General features: G+C 37.4%; 1 pseudogene; it reads right to left on the reverse strand.

The window, feature by feature from the left end:
* Nucleotides 1-19,573: 19,573 nt before the first annotated feature.
* Nucleotides 19,574-21,404, reverse strand: LOC101415091 (S-adenosylmethionine synthase pseudogene; annotated as a pseudogene).
* Between the last annotated feature and the right edge of the window lie 1,108 nt (nucleotides 21,405-22,512).

Genomic DNA, 22,512 nt, shown 5'->3' on the forward strand with positions numbered 1-22,512 from the left:
GCTTTCTTATTTTCTATTTCATTTAGTTCTGCTCTTATCTTTGTTATTTCCTTCCTTCTTCTTCCTGTTGGGTTACTTTGTTGTTGTTTTTCTAATTCCTTCAAATGTGCAGTTAGTTCTTCAATTTTTGCTCTTTCTTCTTTTTTGATATATGAATTTATGGCTATAAACTTCCCTCTCAGTACTGCTTTTGCTGCATCCCATAAATTTTGGTATGTTGTGTTATCATTATCATTTGTTTCAAGGTAGTCATTGATTTCTTTTGAGATTTCCTCTTTGACCCACTGTTTTTCTAAGAGTGTGTTGTTTAATTTCCAAATCGTGGTGTGAAATCTGGGCTTCTTTCCCTTGCAAATCTCCAGCTTGACTCCACTGTGGTCAGAGATAATGTTTTGTATGATTTCAATCTTTCTGAATTCGTTCAGCCTTTCTTTGTGGCCTAGCATATGATCTATCTTGGAGAATGATCCATGTGCGCTTGAGAAAAATGTATATCCTGCTGTGTTTGGGTGTAGCGATCTATATATGTCTATTAGATCGAGCTCCTCTAATATACTATTCAGATGTTTTGTGTCTTTGGTGATTCTCTTTTGAGATGTTCTGTCCAGAATTGATAGTGGTGTATTAAAATCCCCCACTATAATTGTAGATGTATCTATTCTTTCACTTAGTTTTTCCAGCGTTTGCCTGACGTATTTAGAGGCACCCTTGTTAGGGGCATAGATATTTATGATTGTTCGATCTTCTTGACAGATTTTCCCTTTGACTAAAATGTAGTATCCTTCTTTGTCTCTCACAATTGTTTCACATTTAAAGTCTATTTTGTCTGATATTAATATAGCTACTCCTGCCTTTTTTTGGTTATTGTTAGCTTGTATGATTGTTTTCCAGCCTTTCACTTTCAATCTCCATGCGTCTCTGGGTCTAAGATGTGTCTCTTGTAGACAGCATATGGATGGGTCATATTTCCTTATCCAGTGTCCCAGTCTGAATCTTTTGATAGGTGAGTTTAATCCATTGACATTCAGTGTTATTACTATCAAGGAATTATTTGTGTTAGCCATATTTTGATTGGATTTGTGTTTGTCATATTTTGTTTGTATATTTTTTTTTGTCTTTTTTGTTGTTGTTGTTGGTCTTATACTCTCCTCCAACTTTGCCTTTCCTGTTTTTTCCTTTCTTCCTGCAGAACTCCCTTTAGAATTTCTTGAAGGGGAGGTTTCTTGTTGGTATACTCTTTCAGTTTCTGTTTGTCTGTGAATATTTTGAACTCTCCATCATGTTTGAATGCTAGTTTAGCTGGATAGAGTATTCTTGGTTGGAAATTTTTTTCCTTTAGTACCTTGACTATATCATACCACTGTCTTCTTGCCTCCATGGTTTCAGAAGAGAAATCAGCACTTAATCTAATTGAGCTTCCCTTGTATGTGATGGTTTTCTTTTCTCTTGCTGCTTTTAGGATCTTCTCTTTGTCTTGAGCATTGGATAATTTGACAAGTATATGTCTTGGGGTGGGCCTGTTGGGGTTTATGACTTGTGGAGTGCGCTGTGCTTCTTGGATATGTACATCTGTCTCTTTCAGTAGATTTGGGAAGTTTTCAGTCATTATTTCCTGCAACACTCTTTCTGACCCCTTTCCCTTCTCTTCACCTTCTGGAATGCCTATAATACGTATGTTTGAGCATTTTGCATTGTCATTCAGGTCCCTAAATCCTAATTGGATTTTTTCTATCTTCTTATTGACCCCTTCTACTATCTGTTTGATTTCTGATGTACTGTCTTCCACATCACTAATTCTCTGCTCTGTCTCTTCTAGTCTGCTGATATTTGCTGCAAGTGTATTTTTGATTTCTTGAACTGTGGTGTTCATTCCCATCATATCTGTTATGTTTTTGCGTATGTCTGCAATTTCCCCTCCAAGTGATGTCTTCATGTTGTTAACCTCTTTCATTACTGCATCAAATTTGTCGGTGATAAATGTTCTGAGATCTTTCATTGCTTGTGCCAAGTTTTGCTCCCCTTCGTGATTATTGGTTTGTTGATTGGATTCAGCCATGTTTTCCTGATTATTGGTTTGGTTCGTAGATTTTTGTTGCTTTCTTGTCATCTCTTTATTTTGACGAATTTAATCAGTTCCTTAGCTTCTTTGTCTGCTCTTGGAGGTTAATTAGTTGTTATTTTTGCACAGGTGTTATATCTTCTCTTTGTCACTTTTTTCTTCTTATTCTAGTTACTTGTTGTTGGTTAAGTTCACTTTAGAGGAAAGTATTAGTGTTGGGGAAAGGCAATTGTGTAAGCAAGGGAAAAGTGTAAAGTTGTATTGGTGATGTATGTTAATAAAGCAGGAATATGAGATCTGGAAGGATGGAGGTTAGATTCATGTAGATTGTATAGAGTTATAGCTGTAGGTAGAGTACCTTTTATGAAGTTGATGACTGAATTTGGGAGGAATATGGTATGAACTACACAGCTATTGTTTTCATGAGAGAGGGAAAAAGAAAAGAAAGGTAATAGTTTCAAGAGTGGATAATAGACAGAAAACAGAACAAAGGTATTAGAAATTAAGAGTTAGACACTTTGTGGATCAAAGAACGGGAGGTGGGGGGTGGAATATAGGAGAGACAGTAGATGATAGTGGATATCAAGATGCAGGGGAAGGGGGATAGTGTAGGTAGCCTAAATCAGTTCACACAGAAATGAGGCAGTGGAGGATGGGAAAACCCAGCAAATGTGAGGTGTTCCCTGTAGCACCTATTGTATACTTGAATTAAAGTAAAAATAAGTGGAAGATGAGGGACAAGAGGGAAAGAGAAAACCGAAAAAAAAACAAACAAACAAAAAAAAAAACAAACTAATTATAATAGAGAAAAAAGAAAGGCAAGAAGAAAGGAAGAAAGAAAAAGAGGATGGGCAAACGGTGGGGAACGGATAGGGAGAAGAGAGATACAGGTACACACGTGTCACAATTGCAACACTATCTAAAACAACAACTTCCCCCCGCTTTGCCCTAAAACCCCCCCGTCTGTCTGCCCAAATGGGTCTGCAAGCACCTCCCTTCCCACAAACCCCCAATAGGCCGCCCAGGGCCCACGAACTCCCCAGTACTGCAGATGCTCAAAAAAAAAAAAAAAAAAAAAAAAAAAAAATTTAAGTAAAATTAAAAACAAACAAACAAACAAACAAACAAACAAAAAAAACCAAAACAAAACAGAAACCCCTCCGCAGGCCCGGCTCCGCCCGCCGCGGAGGCTTGGACCGGCTCTGCCCGGCTCCTCATGCCGCCTTGGCCTGGCCTGGCTCCGCCCAGCTCCGCTCGCTACAGCGGCCCAGCCGGCTCCGGCATCCACCTCCCGCCACCGCGGCCTGGACCGGCCCTGCCCGGCTCCGTACCCGCCGCGGCCTGACCCGGCCCCGCCCGGCTCCAAGCGCTACCGCGGCCCGCAGCCGGGGCCTGCACCGGCCCCGCCCGGCTCCAAGCGCTACCGCGGCCCGGCCCGGCCTGGCTCAGCCCCACCGAGCGGGGCTAGATGCCTCGTCTCCGCCTACCCAAGAAGGGAATCCTCTGCAGGTAGCTGGGATCTCCGTGTATATTTCACAGACGAATCCTCTCTGTTACCTTCCCTCCAAATCGATGTCCAGACACCTCCGGACCAGCAAAAATCCCGAAACAATCCGGTCCCAAAGAATCTCCAACGCCGCCCAGCCGATTCCCTGCAGAAGACTCTAACAGGGATGTTCACTCAGCCGCCATCTTGCCCCTTTCCTCTGAACTTGTCAATTCTTGATTAAAGTAAATATATGATTACTTCCATCTTCCTTTAACTTTGTATCAGTAATATAAACCAGTTTTGAGAGGGGTTGCCTTGTTATTGCCTTGTGTCAGATAGCCTCTTAAATTTAAATATGGAATTGTCCATTTGATCTAGTCAGAAAGCTTGCTTCTAATTAATTTATTCCCATTTAAATTTAAAATTCTGTACTATTATTTTTGTTTTTGAAAGTGATTAAGAATGATTCCCACTAAGACTATATGGCTTCAATTCCATCGTCTTTTTCAAACACAATAAAACTATTAACATTTACATAAAATAACTGTTGAAATAGAAATTCTTTTTAACTTAACTTTCTAATAAATTATTAAAATGTGCATAATGCTTAAAATAATTAGCATATGCAAATTTGAAAATGTGGCAGTATGGAATAAGCCATTTGATCTTACATTTGGGGAGTAATGCATATGAAACTTGGCCCTGGTTTGATTGTGATTAATATTGAGCTCATTGGTCTATGAATTTTCATTTTCTATATTGACATGTATACACAACAGGTGCTAAGCCTATACACATTTGATTAATATTCTTTTCATTATACTATTATGTTCATTATAGAAGAGTTGTATCAGTTTCTATAAACATATGCATATACACCAACAGCTAAAGAAAGTGACCTAAAATATACAGACCAAAAATGCTTTCATAACATGGTCTGAAATAAACAGGCATGTTAAAGGGGGGCAGTGTTCTACTGATCATCATTGTTCCTTTGAACTCTTTTGTTTTCTTAACTCTACAGCTTTGAATAAAAACAACACCTTTTTAGTTTCTGTCAATATAATGGAAATTCTCTTTAATTATCTTCAAAACCAGGGGCTAAACTATGTGGAATAGAATATGCCAAGATCAACACTGGAATCAAGTCTCTTGTGGCCATAGTTAATAATGGATAATCCAAAGGATTTCCTTTCTTCCTTTCTGGTGAAGAAAAAAGATCAGGTAGCTCGGGAAGGGGTGGGGAAAATGTGGTAAATGGTTATGCTCTAATTCATTGTCCTTCTGTTGATTTTTTAGCACCAAAAGAACTGGTTTTCTTCAGTGGGGTGATAGGGTGAACACATCACAATGGAGACTCTGAATGGAGTGTGTCCACTGAAGTGCCCCCTTTTCTATAGCGCCCAAATAGACTATTCTGGCAGCAGAATTGTGGCTTATAGGAACTTCCACTGTACTGGATAATGAATGGGCCACTAAGAAGCATCTGGAGCACTAGATGATCAAGAACATATTTTCCAGAGACTATGTTATGGAACATAATAGAAACTGGGAGAAGTCGAGAAGACCTGACAGCCAAAGGACCATCCAAACATCCACACTTCTGATATAGAGAGTATGCAGAAGAGGAAGGAGGTGTTAAAGTACTGACAGGGGATCCCAGGCACAAATATTGACCCAATTCATAATCATGTTCATAACGGGCACAGTCCCTCCATTCTCTTTCCTTTTACACTCCTCTTTTCCTCATTTTTTGACTGGCATGAGACTATAGTGGGGTCATAGTACATGTCCCACCTATAATAATTAGATTTAGAAATAAGAGTAAAATTGTCAAAATACACCAAGATTCAGCAGACAAACAAAATTAACATGACATTATTTGTTCCCATCAAAAAACCTTAGACATTTTTATCCCTTTGGGAAAGAAGGACTAAAAAATTTGGAACCACATTAAATTTAGAAATTCTGAAGGTTGGGGTTTTCTAGCTGACACCAAAGATTTAAAACAACAACAACAACTGGACTTTTGTGGAAAATGCTCACTGTGAGTATCTCAGAGCACACATTTGGGAATCATATACTGACTTTATTCTGTTTAGTGCTTTCTGAGAAATTGCCCACCTGTTATTCTCACTCTCTTTGGCATTTTCAACCTATTCTGCTCCACCAGTTCCTTTCCCTCTTCTATCAGTCATGTGCAGATCTCCATTTTGAAAATATCTTCCCTTAATCATCTCTTGTATTTACTACTGCTCCTATCTCATTCCCTTCACCACTAGCTTCTTGAAAGGGTAGTCCATATGGGTTGAATCCAATTTCTCAGCTTTATTCTCTTAGTCCCCTTATAATCTGGATTCTGCTTCTAGCTCTAGCACTCAAGCCAAAAACTGCTTCACAAAGGTCATACCAATAAGATGCCTTAAGGTATTATAGGGAGTTACAGTATAAAGGCCTTTGAAAGCTCATATAGGATGGTAATTGAACTTGGGACTCCAGATGGATCAATTAGGAGAAGGGCAACCTAGTCTTTCCATTATGGCATCTCTAGAACTCATGAAAGAGCCTGTATCCCCCAAAGTAAGGGGGATATCCCAATATGCAGGCCTTCTGATCCAAAGAGCTTAAAACTCAAAGAGAGCTTAAAATTTAATTTAACCCAGCCAAGGCAGAACAATGGCATTCGGAGATAACCAAGAAATCTGAACTATTCAATTATGTATTTTTAGTAAAAAAATGTACTACGTTCAGCTGAGAACTGAAGCAAAATTAAAGGTTCAAGAATAAGAAATTTGTAAGAACTGAAAATGACAAGTAATGAAACAAGGGAAAAACAGAATTAAGTCTAAATTATTAAAAACCTTATTATAAAACTAATGTTAAAAATAAATTTTGCAAAAGAAGCTATTTAATATAATATTTGTTTAATACAATTATCTGGGTCAAAAATACATAGCTTCAGCTCCTACACTCTGGTTTATTGGACTTACCCCAGTCAGCTAACATGGAGTTGAAAAACATCAACCACCACACCATGGAGCCAACAGTGCCTACAACTGAAAGCAGGAGGATTGCATCCAGCATCCATGTGGAATCTAAGCCCCCTCTTGACATAGATGTGGAATGGACACAACCAAGCCAAGGTCCACAGGAAGGAGGAATACAGTAAGGATTAGAGTGGACTTACTGATATTCTATTCATGAACTATTGTGGTTAGTAATCGAGAAAATGTGGCATTGGTGTGGAAAAAGTGGCCATGGTGGCTGCTGGGTGCGGGGAATGGGAGGAAGAGATGAGATGTGGAGGCGTTTTTGGGACTTGGAGTTGTCCCGGGTGGTGCTGCAGGAACAATTACCGGACACTGTAGATCCTCCCATGGCCCACTGGATGGAACTTGGGAGAGTATGGTCTATGATGTGGACCATTGACCATGAGGTGCAGTGATGCCCAGAAATGTACTCACCAAATGCAATGGATGTGTCATGATGATGGGGGAGAGTGTTGCTGTGGGGGGAGTGGTGGGGTGGGGGTGGTGGGGGTGAACGGGGACCTCATATTTTTTAAATGTAATATTTTTAAAAAATGAATTTAAAAAAATACATAGGTTACATTTCATTAATATGTATGGGGAGCATGAAAGGAAAAGTTTGGAAAAGTCAAGATGCCCAAAGAGATATGCAAATACATCAGGACTAAAAATAAATAATGCTTTAAACTTATAAAGATAAGGTTATCTCTCCAAATTAAGAAAAAATTTTCAGATGGGCTAAAACAATAAAATAAAACGCAATTGTATCTTCCTTTCTAGAGCTGCCTCTGGAAATATACAATCCATATATTTTGACCTCTGGGCCAAGATGGTTTCAAGTAACCCATAACTGCCCTGTTATGTAAACTGAGATGCTAGTGTTCTTTGTTTGTATGTTACAAAAATATATTAAGCAGTACACACTTATCAAAAGTAATTTTTGTAGACTGAGTAGAATTTATACCATAAAAAGAATTGAAAATATATGCCACCACATGAGGATATTAGTTATGGACCTTTAGGATACAAAAAGGATTAAAAATATAAAAAGGAAAATGTTTTAGGAACATAAGGATTCATTGATAGAGATGCAGAAGATTTATAAAAATAAGTCTCTATAAACTTCAGCAAATTGAGAAGGCAAACATGAATAAAGTATAAGGAAGATGTGGATAATATAATTAGGCAGTTTGATTTAAGAAATTATAAATATGCTATTTTATGTCCTGTAAATAGAAAACACCCATTTTTCAGAAACTATGAAACACTTGCAAACTTAATCTCATATTAAGATGTAAAACACACAATAAATTTCAAATTTTCAGACCATAGTAATAAACCTAAAAATTAATATTTTAAAGTTTAAGCATAGTCAACTTTGAAAAAAAATTCTAGAAGTATCAAGAACAAAAAAGAATAAATTTCTTGACAGAAAATTAGAAATGAAAATGAAGATGTGATAACAGAAGCAATGGAAAATTTTAAAATATAATTCTATATATAATTTTATTCTAATTAACTCAAAAATCATTTTAAAAAATGAATATAATCCTGAAACAGCAGTTTCTAAAATTGAATCAAAAAGAATTAGGAAACTTGAATGGACCTATCTATAACCATACAAGTATTGAAAACAAAAAAAGTTGTCAAAGTACTACCCCCTGTAAAAAAATATCTGTACCAAGATGGTTTTAAATAATAGATAACTTCCCTGTTATATAAACTGAGAGTCTAAACAAAGGGCAAAAAGGAACAGAAAAGAAAATCTGTGTGCCAGAATCACTTACGGATATAGGTTCAAAGATCCTGTGACAATTTGAAGGTGGGCAGATTCCAGAAAATCATGTACTTTCTTTTATTTAACTTTATTCAAGGTAGTACACTCTAAAAGAGCTACAGGATTCTGTGTGCTCAAAGACTTTGTTATAGTGTTTGGTAAACTTTTTAAAGTGGAAACAAAGCTAAAGTTGAAGTGTAGCAAATTATAATTAGGGGATCTTTGTGAATTAAAAACTCATAAATGAAAACTTGTCCTCCAAAAGCTTGTCAAGAGATAAGGTAAGATTTCTGGTTAAGAGCTTCACAGGAGAAAGCACTGAACTTGCTATGGCAGTTTTTGTGTGGTCTTTCATTTATAGAAAGAATAAATGAAATATAATGTTTGTCATAGAGTTTATTTTACAACCTTAAACACTGCTGGGAAAGCATGATTTTTTTTTAGCAAGATTAAAAGATGATCATAATGTTTATGACTCCTCTCTACCATGCCAGAGGCCATTATGGTCAGAAAAATATTTCTAAAGGAAACTGTAATTCACAGAATCCCTTTTACTCAATATTCTCTTTTTAACATCTCCATAGACAACAATCTCCAAAATCTAACCTTGGTTTATTCCTGAGCTACCTTTCAAGACTTCCCTAGAGGCAGATGTGGAGTGGGCAAAAGCCTGATCAGATAAAAAGGAAACTGAGGGGGTGATGTAGCTCAAGTGACTGAGTGCCTGCTTACCATATTTGAGGTCCTGGGTTCATCCCTGGTACCTTCTAAAAAAATAAATAAAGTCAGAGTTGGATTTCAAGTTTAAAAAAAGAAGAAACTGATTTTTGTAATACTATGTTGTATAGCATAAACAAGTTTGCCTCTTTATCTCAAAGGGAAGATGATACCATCTCTGCCCATAAGATTGGGAGCATTCGTTCTTGATTTTGTTCATTTAGCATTTGTGTATGAAATGTCCTTGTAACATAATCAAATTATTTCTTTTTGTTAAGAACAAGGACCCAAAACTTAAATTTACTTTGTATTCCTCACAGTTCTACTATAGGATTAAGAACAATAGCATAGTACTTAATAAATGCCCCTGTGAGGTATCAACAATTTTAAATCAGTTAGAATTATCATTCGATTTTACCATGTTGAAACGCTTTTAAGTCTAAATCATATAAACTAATATAAGATTTTATTGCAATTTTTATCCTCACAATAACAATCTCAAAATACCTGCGGGTCAAAGAAGAAATTGCTAGATAATTCAGCAAATATCTTGAGAGGAATGAAAATGAGAACACAACATATCAAATCAAAACCTATGGGACATTGCAAAGGCAGTCCTGAGCAGGAAATTTATGGCAGCCAATGCTTTCATTAAAAAAGAAGAAAGAGCTAAAATTGAAAAGGAACTAGAAAACATCAGCAAACTAACCCCAAAACAGGCTAAAGGAAAAAAAGAGTAAAGATCAGAACAAAAATAAATGAAATTGAAAGCAAAACAACAACAACAACAAAATAAGTGAATTCAAGAACAAAAAAAAACAATAGAAAAAATCAGCAAAACCAAAAGTTGGTTCTTTGAGAAGATAAACAAAATTGACAAACCCTTAGCTAGACTGACAAAGGAAAAAAGAGAGAAGATGCAAATAAATAATATTAGAAATAAGAGGGGAGACATTAACACTGACACTGCAGAAATAAGAGAGGTCATAAGAGGATACTATGAACAATTTTATGCAAAAAAACTAGACAATGCAGATGAGATAGACAAATTCCTAGAACACACAAAACACCTAGAAGAAATAGAAGATTTCGACAAACCAATTTTAAGTGAAGAGATTGAAAGTCATAAAAAAAACCTCACAAAGATGAAAAGCCAGAGACCAGATGACTTCACAGGCGAATGTTACCAATCTTTCAAATACAGTCTAATACAATCTTGCTCAAGCTCGTTCAAAAAAATTTAGCAGGAAAGAATGCTACCAGACTCATTCTAAGAAACCAACATCACCATAATAACAAAACCAGATAAAAACACTACAAAAAAAAAAAAAAGAAAGAAAATTACAGACCAATATCTCTAATGAATATAGATGTAAAAAGCCTCAACAAAATACTTGAAAACTGAATCCAAAAGCACATTAAAAGAATTATACAACACAATCAATTGGCTTTTATCCCAGGTATGCAAGGGCAGTTAAACATAAGGGAAGCAATTAGTGTAATAAACCACATTGATAAATTGAGGAAGAAAAACCACACAATCCTCTTGATTGATGTAGAAAAGGCATTTGACTAAATACAGCACCCTTTTCTGATAAACACTCCAAAAGTTAGGACTAGAAGGAAGCTTTCTCAGCATGGTAAGGTGCATATATGAAAAACCTACAGCCAGCATTGTATTCAATGGTCAAAGACTGAACGTTTTCCTATTGAGATCAGAAAGAAGACAAGGAAGCCCACTGTCACCATGCTTATTCAATATTGTGCTAGAGGTTCTAGCTAAGGCAATTAAGCTTGATAAAGAAATAAAAGGTACCCAAATAGGAAAGGGAAAGGTGAAACATTCACTATTCACTGATGATGTGATCCCATATCTAGAATCTCCTAAAAAATCCATAGCAAAGCTGCTAGAACAAATAGATGAATTCAGCAAAGTGGCAGATTGAAGGTTAGTACACAAAAATTAATAGCATTTCTATACTGATATGCAATCTGTGGAAGAAATCAGAAAATCCAATTATAATAGAAGCCAAAACAACCAAATATTTAGTAATAAACTTAACCAAGGACATAAAGAACCTGTATTCTGAAAACTACAACATTGCTGAAAGAAACAAAGAAAAATAAATGGAAGGACATTTGTGTTCATGGATTGAAAGACTAAATATCATTAAAATGTCACATCTACTCAAACTGATATACAGATTCAACACAATCCCAATAAAAATCCCATCAGCCTTTTTTGCAGAAGTGGAAAACAATTTATTAAATTTATTTGGAAGAGTAAGGGGCCCCTAATAACCAAGAAGATCTTAAAAAAGAAGAACAAAGTTAGAGGACTCTCACTTTTGGACTTTAAAGCATATTACTTAAATATAGTGGTAAAAATAGCATGGTACGGGCTTAAAGACAGACACATTGACCCATGGAACTGAATCCAGAACTTAGAAATTAACACATCTACAGTTAAGTCATTTTTGACAACAGTGTAAAGCCCTCTCAGCTGGGTTAGAACAGTCTGTTTTAATAATTGGTGCTGGGAGAACTGGATTTCTATATCCAAAAGAAAGAAAGAAGACCCTTATCTCAAACTTTATACAAAAATTAACTCAAAATGGATTATTCCATTATAAGCATGATAATCACAAAACTCCTAGAAGAAAATGTAGAAAAACATCTTAAAGATCTTATAATAGATGGTAATTTCTTACACCTTACACCCAGAGCACAAGCAATAAAAGAGAAAAATAGATAAATGGGACTTCCTCAAAATTAAATACGTTTGCCACTCAAAGGACTTTGTCCAAAGGGTGAAAAGGCAGTTGACTCAATGGGAGAAAATATTTGGCAATCACATATCCAATAAGAGTTTAATATCCATGATATGAAAGAGACCATACATCTCAATAATAATAGACAATAATAATAGACTACCTGATGAAAAACTGGGCCAAAATTTTTAAAAGACAAATGTCCAAAAAAGAGACACCTGAAAAAATGTTCAACATCACTCATGATTAGGGATGCAAATCAAAACTGCAATGAGATATCATTTCACATCCATTAGACTGGCAGCTATTGAAAAATCGAAAAACGGGAAGCGGACTTGGCCCAATGGATAGGGCATCTGTCTACCACATAGGAGATCCGCGGTTTGAACCCTGGGCCTCCCTGACCCATGTGGAGCTGGCCCACGCGCACTGCTGATGCGCACAAGGAGTGCTGTGCCATGCAGGGGTGTCCCCCGTGTAGGGGAGCCCCATGCACAAGGAGTGCACCCCATAAGGAGAGCCACCCAGCACGAAAGAAAGTGCAGCCTGCCCAAGAATTGCACTGCACACACATACACGTGGAGAGCTTACACAAGATGACACAACAAAAAGAAACACAGATTTCCAGGGCCGCTGATAAGGATAGAAGTAGACACAGAAGAACACACAGCAAATGGACACAGAGAACAGACAACTGGGCGGGGGGGGGGGGAGAAATAAATAGAAAAATAAATCTTAAAAAATTAAATCAGAAAACTAAATGTTGGAGAGGATGTGAAGAGATAGGAATACTTATTCACTCTTGGTGGGAATGTAGAATGGTACAGACACTGTATTGTTTGGATTGTTTGGTAGTTCCTAAGGAAGTTGAATATGGACTTGCCACGTGACCCAGCAATACCATTACTAGGTATATACCCAGAAGAACTGAGACAGATGCAAACAGACATCTGCACACTGATTTTAATAGCAGCCTTATTCACAAGTGCCAGAAGTTGGAAACAGCTCAGGTATCCATCAACTGATGAATGGATAAACAAATTGTGGTATATATACACAGTGGAATATTATGCAGCAGTAAGAAGAAATGAAATCATGAAGCATATGACAATATGGATAAACTTGGAGGACATTATGTTGAGTGAACCAAAGCCAAACACAAAAGGACAAATACTGTATGGTTGTGCTACTATGAACTTAATATATTGTGTAATCTCATGGAGTTATAACTTGAATATGGGTCACCAGAAAATATAATGAGGTTAGAGAATGAAAAGCTGAGGTTTAATCTAGGTAGAATTGGTAAAAAGTTTTTTGGCAAATCTTTGGAAATGAATAGATATTGTGAAAGCATATTATGGTGTTTTTAACTAGCAGAGCTATTATATAGGTATGACAGTGGGGTTGAGAGGGAAAGTGTAAGGTCATGTTTATTACTGGAAGGAAAGCCAAAAATTGCAACATGGGACTTTTATAAGAGGGTAAAACCTCATGTAAAACACAAATATGGGTATATTACATATATGACTGTTTTTACAAAATATAAATATAAATATACTAGAGAGAAGGAAAATGAATAGCAGTTATGTACAGATAGAGAAATTGAGAGATGATGAGTTTTCATTTTTTGTTGTTGGTTCTTATTATTGGAGTAATGAAAGTGCTCTAAGAATGAATGAAGTGATGAATGCACAAATGTGTGATTACCCTGAATACCATTGATTATACACTTTGGATAGATTGATGCTTTATTAATATGTATTAATAAAATTGATTTGTTAAAAATATATAAGTTATTGTGGTAGAGGGACTGATTTCTAGAGTTTCCTACACTGCCATCTACCCACAATGCTGTCTCCAAACTCCTGGGATTAGTTTTTGAAGTGATGAAAATGTTCTAAATTGTTCTGTGGTGATAGTTGCACACATCTGTTAATATATTGAAAATCATTGCGTTGTACAGTTTAAATGAGTGAATTGGATGGTACATGACCTATATCTTAATAAAGCTGTTACAAAATAAAAGTGGACAAAAAATTAGTGTTGAAATTCCATTTTAGTAAACCATTGAGTGTGGTCTAAATTGTATTATCTTAAGGTTTTTGTTGTATTCAATAATACTTCAAAATTGACTGGAGGCTGGAAGTAATTCTGTTATATATATAATACTAATGCTTTTTTGATAGAAATAGTTTTGGATTATCAGTCATTAAAATAATCCATAGTTTATCTTCAAAATTTTCAAACATGTTTTTTAATGTAGATCTTAAGTACATATCTTAGCTTTTCCCCCAAGTGAAAGTATATTTTCTTAAAGACATTTTATGTCTTCAGCCACAACCAGTTCATTACAGATTAACAATGGTTTGTCTACATTTATAAAATTCAAAAAAGCTCTGAAAACTGAAAACTTTTCATGCTTCATTAAATGCTAAAATCGTTGCCAACTGCACTCATATGTATCAGAACCTCACTTGAAATGACATGAGGTTATTTACATCTTTATCAGTTTGTTGTGGTCATTTAAATAAAAATAAATAAATTCCCAAATATACCTGGAATTTTTTGCCTGTGTTTGTATTTTCATTCATAGCAAGATTTTTATTAGGTTAAAAAATATCACAGTGCTTATTTTTAGGCTTAGCTTTTACAGGTAACTCCTCATCTTATTGCTGTTGGTTTCCTTGTTTGCTTTAACTCCTCTGGTTATGAACCTCACCATTCATTCTACCATCTGCCCAGTGCTCAGCTGTGTCCCTTGTACTAAGGGCTACTCTTGCCACATTCCTCTACTGTCACTAGCACCCCTCCTTATTCAACTACCTAGGGAAAGTATGTCAGAAAATTACTAAAGTACCCTTTGATTTACTCTTCTCCTAACTTTTGCTTTCCAAACTCCTAATTTCTTTCTTTATTCATCTTTTTACATTATAAATTGCCAACAATCAACTTCTGAGGCTTTTAAAATATTTTTTTCTTCATAAAATGGGATACTCCAACCCAATTCCAATTCCAATTCCAGAGAAACTTTTGGGCCCCAGATCTCAGCAGTGTTGTAACACCTACTCTCCAGTTCATTGGACTCACCCAGGACAACTAAAAAAATGATCATGATGGACAATACCCATCTCCCAAAACAGAGTATGTACAACTGCAAGGAAGACAGTTTCATCTATCTGCCCCATGGGATCTAAGCCCCCTCTCTATCAGAAGCAGAGTGGGCATCATCATCCTAAAATCCTCAAGACTGAGGCATGAGCAAACATAGGGAGGAATGCAACTAAGGACAAAAGTAGACTTATTATTAAGTCTATTTAGTGTTAGTATTAGTCTATTAGTATTATTCTAGCAATGGAAGATCTTGTAACATTGATATAAAGAAAGTGGTTACCAGAGGTTCTGAGGGGAGGGAGAGGGAACATTAGGTATAACATGGGGCATTTTGGGATTATTGGAATTGTTCTGAATGATATTGCAATGACAAATACAGGACATTATACATTTTGTCAAAACCTATAAAATGTGTGGTGCAAATTGTAAATTATAATGTAAACTATAGGTCACGGTTAGTAGCTATACTTCAGTATGTGTTCATCAATTGTAACAAATGTACCATACTAATGAAAGATGCTGTTAATGGAGAAAATTGTGGTAGGGGGAGGGGGTGGGATATATGGAATCCCTATGTTTTTGATGTAACATTTATGGAATCTAAAGTGTCTTTAAAAGCAAAAATAAATAAATAAAATAAGAGAAACTTATTCCAATGTACTTTAAGAACAGGAATTGGTATAATGAATAGTATTCATCATATATAAATTAATAAATTAAATAAATATAATATGGTGTTCTGGTTATCTCTTACTGCATAACAAATTATCCCCAAAATTGGTGACTTTAAAAACCAATTATTATTTTATGTCATGATTCTGTGGGTGAAAATTTTGGACAGGCTCAGAAGTATTTGCCTCTCTTCTACAATGTCTAGGGTCTCATCTCTGATGAGTCTAATGCCTAGAGGCTAATGTTTAGGGATGGCCCAGCATTCTCTTCTCTTCTCTCTCTCTGTCTCTTTCTCTCTTTTTCCCCACTGCTCACCCCATAACCTCTTCATGCAGCTATCTTGGGCTTCCTTTCCACATGGTGGCTTCAGTCTTGGTCAGTCTTCTCACATGGTGACTCAAGAGGTAGAAAAATGGAAACGAAAAATCCTTTTCAAGGCTAGGTCCTTATCTGGCATTGCATCATTCCCATCATACTCAACTGGTAAAAGCAATGAGAGGATTGTCAAAGAAATCTATGGCCTTCTTTAATCTGCCACATTAGGCCAGTCAAATTTCTTTATTCTCTAGAGGTTTTGTCTGTTCTTTTACTTTATTTGTATGACCTTGTGATCTGATTCCATGATCACCCTAAGCTTACTTTTCCAAAAGCTTTCCTAAGTTTTATTTATAAAATCCAATTTGCTTCCAGTTTCTGCAATAATTTTGTTTCCTCTGTTCCTCATACCTAATAATTAAGGGAGATGATGATTGTGCTAACCATGCCTTCAAGTTACATTCTAATATTTATTTACAAATAGAAGCAGTGGCCAAGAAAGACAGAGAGTAGTTTTTGCTATTGCTATTTTTCTTCCCAGAAAACTCAGAGACAGAAAGTGTGGACACATCTAATATCACATTACTGTCCTCTTATGTAACATTAGCAATTAGAGAAAATGTTTTAGAAAATGTTAGAGAGAGGATCAAAGAAAGGAGATTTTTTCAAAAGTTCTTGATTTCTCCCTTCTGATACCACGTTTCTGAAAACTATCTTCAAATGTATCTGTTAATTAGGGAATGATTAAAGTTCTTAATTGCAAACAAGAGAATCCACTCTGGCTAATTTAAGCAGAAAAGAGATGAAATAAAGGAGGGAGAGGTAGACAAACCACATTAGCTTCCAGAAACGATGAACAGGAACAAACCAGAGAACTGTCCAGGTGAAAAATCTGTCATCAGCATTACTAGAACAATACCATTAACTGTAGAAGAGGAAAAAAAGTCACAAAAATTCAGAGGCTTTCCACACACAGTCCTTCTGAATCATCATCTAGCTTGAGTGTTTTTGATTGATAAAACCATAGACACATGACTACACACTAGCTATTAGACCCACTAAGACATGAAGCATTCTTTTTTAAAAATAATTTTTACTTTTTATTTCAAGAGGAGCTTTAGATTACATAAATGTTACATCAAAAATATGGGGATTTCCATATACTTCACCCTCTCCCCCTCCCACACTTTCCCCTATTAACATCTTTCTTAGTGTGGGAATTTGTTACAATTGATGAACACATATTGAAGCGTTGCTACTAACCATGGTTTACAGTTTACACTATATTTTACACTTTGCACAGCAAAATTTCATGTTTTGACAGAATGTATAATGGCTGGTATCCATCATTACAATATCATGCAGAACAATTCCAACGTCTCAAAAATACCCCATGATACACCAATTGTTCTTTCTCCCTACCTTCAGAAGCTTTGGTGACTATTGTCTTTATATCATTATTAAATGTTCTTCCATTACTACAGTAAGTTTACTCTAGTCCACAGTTGCATTCTCCCCTTATGTTTGTTTGTTCCTCTATCTAGATCCCGAACTCTACTTCTGACTGAGAAGGGGGTTAGATCCAATGGGGCAGATGGATGGAACTGTCTTGCTTGCAGTTGAAGATACTCTGCTTCTTGGGTTGGGCATTTTCCATCATCATCCTTTTGTTAATTGTCCTGGGTGCGTCTGATGAACTGGAGAGTAGCTATTGGCTACAACTCACCTGGCAATAAACCACCAGAAGATTTAAGTATGTGGGACCTATATTTAATAGGTATAATGCTAATTACATGTTCAAATAAATGGGATAGAAGAACCATGTGTAAGAAAATTATAAATGAGTCTAACTCTGATCCATTGTGGAAGATGTCTTATCATATATTCCAAGGTAAGGCCCACTGATTGGGTGCCAATTTCCTGAGATTGTCTACCCTACCTGTAATATCTAGTTGTCTCCAGAGCCCCCAGGAGCACCCCTACTCGAGCCATTGTTTACTGTGGCAGACAGTGAGATGCTCCTGAGATATAACCTCTGGAATGACCTCCCAACTCACTTTGAAATCTCTTAGCCATAAAAACTCATTTGCATTTAATATTTCCCCCTTTTAGTCTAGGACTTTCTCCAAATGTATTCTTAGTTGGCACTTGGTAGTAATCCCTCCGTGTCAGGGAGGCTCATCCCTGGGAATCATGTCCCACACTGGGAGGGAAGGTAGTGAATTAATATGCTGAGTTTGGCTTAGAGAGAGGCTACATTTGAACAACAAGGAGGCCCTTGGAAGGTAACTCTTAGGCAATATACAATATGAAGCCAAGACTTGATTTCACAAGAAGGTTCATAAGTACAAGCTTCAATATCAAGGGGCTGACACACTGGTCCACTCTCCTTTGCTAGGCACTATCCATACACTCCAGAGTTTCTCACCACTCTATGAGAGAATATAGCAGGATTCAGGAGTATGGGAATTTTGTATTTTGTTGGTTATTCTGTGGGTCTCCACCCACCGAGAGAACACCCCATGACCACATGAACACACACCCCATACAGGGATGCCCCACGTGCACCCATACACACACATCCCCCCGCCACTGACACCCCAGATCAGTGACCCTCCCCTACCACAGCTGCAACCCCTCTGCTTCTCAAAACCTCCCCAAAAACAAAGACAACAAAAAATAACAATAATTTTACAAATTAAACAAAAACATAAAATTTTTAAAAATTTTGCATTGTGCCTTTCATCTCTATATGAACTCTTTTTTTTTTTTTTTAAGGTAGAACCTAGCATTTTATTATTTAGATCTTCAAACTGTTGGAATTAAGAACCAGACATATGTAATAAACCTCCAAAAATAGATCCTGAAAGGCACTTTCTGCTTAGGGCAAGCAGTCATGGAATAAGCATGTAAACAAGCTGGCTTCTCTGTACCACACCAGCCCAAGTCAGCTTTCTCCATGGCCAACTGCACCAGCTCTGCCCTCCCTTCTGTTAACACCAGCCAGACCCCCTGTAGGTCTAACCCAAGGTTTTTCTGTAGGACACCTTGGCCTACCTGGGAATGCTGGAAACATGTTAAAGGAATCATGGTGTTGAGGGAAAAAAAAAAAAACTTTTAAAAGCTGCCATCTGAGGTGATGGCTTCTCTGTACTTATGCCATACCCCAGAATACAATAAATAAGCAATTAGAAAATGTTCAAGTATGAAGGGATTTCCTCCTCCCCGCCAAAGGTACTGCTCTCTGAAGGAAGCTGGTTTCTCTGTAGCTACACCAGCTCTTCAGAAAGCTCATTGGACCTGGTTTTGAAAATAAAACAAAGTTAAAACCCTGGGAGGAGTTATTGTGCAGTGTGGAGTACTCAGTCTTTCTTATAAAGAAAAAAAAAAGTTATCTGGTACCAAAGTGTGCAACCTACAGACCCTCAGGTACTGCCCTATGACTTCTCTGTATGACGCCACAAGGAAGCCAAGTGCCTGTTTGTCTAGAGCTAGGAATTGGTGAGGTTTGGCTAGTGCTGAAACCATGCATAGGATTGGTTTACTAAATAAAAACCTTATTACGTACATCCTCTGAAAAGTGGGGAGATTTAGATTTGGTGCTATTGAAGAGTTGACAATTAAGAGCATAAGCACCAGGGAGATGGTTTAATAGTAACTGCCCTTTTCTTTTTTAACGTCAGGCTAGAGCTCCAATTGGAACTTGCGTTACATGCAAGACTGATTGGATAGGGAACACTCCCTGACAAAGAGCTACATAATTAGAAGTGGATCAAGTTACAGGGAAGTTAAGGGAAGGCTTCACATTCATAATAGAGCTCAAAACATTACAAATTCATGCTGACAGGGCCGTGGCATTGCCACACAGAGGCTATCATGGAACTACAAGTACTTTACGTGCACATTACAAGGACATTTTCAGCATTTGGTGGGAAAGTCAATGCAATTAGGATTTTAGAGGGTTGGGTGACAGGGCACAAAGGTTCAATTTCAAAGCATTATTTACTACAGTGTTGTTTGTTGAGGCAGTTACATGGATCACCTATGCTCACTAAATTCATTATAAATGGTGAACAAAACACCAGGGACAGAATTAGCAAGCCCAACTTACAGTCCCCCACAAAAGCTACAATTTATGTCATTGACTAGAGTGACTGCAACCGATCAGGAGCTGAAAGAGGACAGGAAAATTTAGGAAGAAGGGCCGTTTCCCTCAGAGCTTGAAAGCTTCTCTGTAGCCTACGCCAACAAGTCTGGGGAAAAAAGGCTAACACTTTCAATATTTAAGCTTTTTGGGCACTTCCCATGGGAAGCTGTCCCTACCAAAGTGGCCATAGGCTGCAGTCCTCTGATAAATTGGCTTCTTCAGATCCAGATCCCTGACAATGACCCCAGGGCGGAGGTCAAAATTCTTCTTCACGATCTCTAATAGCTCTCTCTCACTCTTCTGAGAGGTGCCATAATGGAAAATGGAGATAGACAATGGATGAGAAACTCCAATAGCATAAGAGACCTGAACAAGAACCCTTCTGCATAAACCTCCTTTAACAAGGGATTTTGCCACCCAACGAGCAGCATAAGCAGCAGAACGGTCCACCTTGGTATAATCCTTTCCTGAAAAGGCACCTCCTCCGTGAGTTCCCCAACCACCATAAGTGTCCACAATGATCTTCCGGCCAGTCAAACCAGCATCACTCTGAGGCCCACCAATAACAAATCTGCCACTTGGCTGAAGGTGGTAGATTGTATCCTCATCAAGGCATTTTGCAGGTACAACAGCTTTGATGACTTTCTCCTTTAGGGCATCCCTCATCTCATCAAGACAAACATCTTCATCATGCTGAACCGATATCAGAATTGTGTGGACTCTGATGGGAAGCACAGCACCTCAATCCTGCATGTACTGCACTGTCACTTGAGTTTTAGAATCTGGGCGTAGCCAAGGCAAAGTGCCATTGCGGCGTAGTTCAGCCAGTTTGGCATTGAGCTTGTGTGCTAAGACAATGGTTAAAGGCATACACTCTTCAGTTTCATCAGTGGCTTAACCAAACATCAAACCCTGGTCTCCTGCACCAATGTCTTCCTCATTCCGATCAAGATGAATGCCTTGAGCAATATCTGGTGATTGTTGTTCCAAGGCCACCAGCACATTACAGGTCTTGTAGTCAAACCCTTTGGAAGAATCATCATAGCCAATGTGTTTAATGGTTTCACGAACCACTTTCTGGTAGTCAACAGCAGCTCTGGATGTAATTTCCCCAGCAAGAAGGATCATTCCAGTTTTAGCAACAGTTTCACAAGCTACTTTGGCATCAGGGTCCTGCTGAAGGTGGGCATCAAGCACAGCATCACTGATCTGGTCACAAATCTTATCTGGGTGGCCTTCCCCCACAGACTCTGAGGTGAAGAGGAATGTGCCCTCCTCAATGAACGCCTCATGGAAGCCGTTGAGCTGACTGTTCATCTTGGCAGCGGCTAGCGGAAGGGGCGCTGAGCAGAAAGGGCAGCAGCGAGGAGACGACCGCGGCGGGCGCGAGGCGAAGGCTGTGTCCTATACGGCGCGAGGTGGCGGCGCGGAGCGAACGAGAACGATCTATATGAACTCTTATCTCTCATTTATATTGGCAGTTTCTTCTGTATGTTCCACCAATGCCTTTTTTTTTCCACTTTATTTTCTGAGAAACATTAGGTTACAGAAAAGTCACATAGAAAATACAGGGGATTCCCATACATCCCATTCCCTTCCCCCCCCCACACATCCAACTGAATATCGTACATTTGTAACAACTGATGAACAAATATCAAAGCATTGCTACTAACCATGGCAGTGGTTTACATTATGGTTTATTTACCTTTTGTATTGTATACTTTTATAGGTTCTGACAAAATGTATAATGGCCTGTATCTATCATTGTAAGATTACTCAGAACAACTTCCATGCCCCAAAGAGTAGCATTCTTTTTAATGAAATAAACCTAGAGAAGGTATGGCAAAATATCAGAACGCAAAGTGGGTGTCCAAATTCATTTGATAGGGAGACATAAATGTGAGATGTCTGTCTTTGCCCATACTTTAGTTGACAAACATATACATTCTTCTACCATACTTAAACTTACAATAACAACAATACGCTCCAATATCTTGTAATTATAAATTATACTTGAAAGGTTTTTGTTTTTTTCCTAAAGGGAATTCCCCAATTCTCTTCAGTCAGTTGTGATCAATTCACAATTCCATCTTGATATTGTCTAACCTATGGATCAAAATACAACAATAGTGTGAAAGGTGGAGCATGGAAAATTAGTTATATAAACATGTACATGATTATCAAGAAAGTAAATATGGGTGTCTACAGGTATCCTCCGTTTTTGCAACTGGTCATAAGGCTGTAGTTGGTATTTACAACTTTGTGCTTCTAGTACACATTCCATGTTCTTTGTCCCCTCAGCCAACATTTTGGTTGGTTAAGATTCTTGACCTTGCAGAGTCATCCAAAGTTTTATTTTTAATGGAGCTGAAGCCTTTTTTCACTTGCTTGTATGTGATAACTATAGTCTTCTGTTAACTTTTAC

The sequence above is a fragment of the Dasypus novemcinctus genome, chromosome 3 (assembly GCF_030445035.2).
Source record: "Dasypus novemcinctus isolate mDasNov1 chromosome 3, mDasNov1.1.hap2, whole genome shotgun sequence".
Classification (NCBI taxonomy): domain Eukaryota; kingdom Metazoa; phylum Chordata; class Mammalia; order Cingulata; family Dasypodidae; genus Dasypus; species Dasypus novemcinctus.